General features: G+C 46.2%; 1 long non-coding RNA gene across 1 annotated transcript; it reads left to right on the top strand.

The window, feature by feature from the left end:
- The first annotated feature begins 246 nt into the window (after positions 1-246).
- On the top strand, positions 247-1,251 carry LOC144799538 (uncharacterized). Its single transcript, XR_013603832.1, has 3 exons — positions 247-300; positions 434-499; positions 1,039-1,251. It is a non-coding gene; the product is annotated as an uncharacterized LOC144799538 (long non-coding RNA).
- The last annotated feature ends 903 nt before the right edge of the window (positions 1,252-2,154 follow it).

The following is a 2,154-nucleotide window of genomic DNA, read 5'->3' on the forward strand; positions in this document are numbered from 1 at the left end:
CTTTCTATCTCACTATATGAGTAATTAATCGAGCCAAACAGTTGACTAACAGCAACGTGGCTCTACCTAACCTGTCCTGTGTTGACACGCAACCTAACCTGCTATCTGTTTACACACGGTAGCCTAGCTACCGTCAGCACGCCATTGCACGTTGCTAGCCCCGCCCCCTAAACCAGCCCAGGCCGCGCCCCAACCCGGAAACGGCCGTCTCCTCATTACTACGACCTGCTGCCGGCGGAACCCATAGCCGAGCAGAGGACGTTAGGAGTAGGTCTGAGCTGATTCTTCCCGCCAGTAACTGTAAGTAGACCATCCCCGTTAGCGCCCAGGTACACAAACATGCACCGGGTCAGCAAGGGAGCCGTCCTCCATTTTCAGAGCACAGTGAGTAGCACCGAGGTTTACAACGCCCGCTCTTTCTTTATTCTTACAGAATATGTTACTTCTATGGCATTGAACCTACGCCCTGCCCGATGAAGCCCTGAGAGCTCATAATCGAGTAAGCCCTCACTCATGCCGTTAGAGCTTCAGTTTGTTCCTCAGTGTTACATGTGTGTTCGTTATGTATGTTTATTAATCGTTATTCACTCACATAAATGAGTCAGATGCTGTCAAATTAATATAGCACTACGGAGATACCGCTAAGCCTTAGATCACCCCACTATATATTCACCCACCATGGAAAAGCAACCGTCCAGATAATTCCTATCCTACTAGGAGCACAGGCACCACGTGATAATCACAACTTAGTCAGTGCCATCCTTAGCTGAAGTCGAGATGCACTTTCCAATACCGGCACTTGTAACAATGAATGATCTGACTCACAAGTGCTTTGCTCACATCGCATGCAACCCGCACGCACTATTTATTGGCATAGATGTTGACTAGTATCTCACTCCATCACAACGGTATCAATTTATTTGGAGATTAAAACCCTTTGGCACTATATTTCAAACCACTGAGACACTGCACGACGTTACAGGAGAGTAAGTCAATATTAAACCTGATTATATTTACCCCCTTTTTCTCTCCCTACAGGTCTCTTTTTCACTCTTTCATCTGCTCACTTATTTTACTGAGCAGTCTATACCACTGGCCGTTTTGCCAGTAGGTACACAGGGGATCAAGGTACGGGTGTGCTTTTTAGGGAGCACACACCCCCTGTCCACCTGTTTTTCTGGTCCTGATGAATACCGGGCAATCGCCCTTATGGTAGAAACATGTTGACCACTCAACACATATAGAGATCCCTTGGTCGTAACTTCCCTACCAGGATCTCGCCCTCCTATTTCTTAACATTGTTCAGTTGCTCTATAATTAAAATTTTATTTTTGAGTACAACCAGGACAATTTTTAACATTTAATTTTTTTTCACACCCACAGTCACAACCCGCTCCACTGTAGTACAGGTGTCGCTAGGACGCCAGGGTGAACCCCGATGATGAAGCATGTCACCACTAGGTTGGTGAGTGAGGGGTTTTAAACAAAAGGATGAATAGTCTCCTTCTTGCCAAAAAAACCTGCCCTCCAGATACGTCTGTCCTTTAACTTCATAGGGGATACTCCTCTCTTTGTTTTGACACGTGGTAGCTTGGATCCCTAGCTTGCTCCTTGTGATCCTTGACACTATCTTTGCGACCCTTAGTGTGAGAGATAACAAAAGCAGAAGCAGGAACTGCAGGAAAACAAGGCTTTAATGTGCCCTGTCTTTTTTGTTGCTCGTTCTAAACTGGGACATTTTCATTCAATGTCTCTAGGTTCTTATACAATATGCAATAATGAGGATTGTATGCATGTGCTTAATATATGGTGTTTGTGCATGGACTGCACGATGCGGCGCCCCCGACCTGGACGTTGTAAAGGGCTCGGGGAGAGGGAGCAGATGGACTGCTAAGTGGGCTGCCCGGCAGAGATGCATACTGCCAGGAAAACTCTCCCGCATATATAAAGGAGAAGGAGAGCCTAAAGTATTAGCATGTGTAAATAGCGGGTCACTGTACCTGACTGTTAATTTTGGACTGTCCATCTTCCTACAGCGGGATAAGTTGCACAATATAGGAGGGCCTTTTCGTTAAAAGAAGCAAGTACTAACGGAGAGGAACTTTCCCTGCCCTCTTTCTATGGTGACATTTACCAGCCAATAGGAGCCCTCGG

Source organism: Lissotriton helveticus, chromosome 12, assembly GCF_964261635.1.
Source record: "Lissotriton helveticus chromosome 12, aLisHel1.1, whole genome shotgun sequence".
Classification (NCBI taxonomy): domain Eukaryota; kingdom Metazoa; phylum Chordata; class Amphibia; order Caudata; family Salamandridae; genus Lissotriton; species Lissotriton helveticus.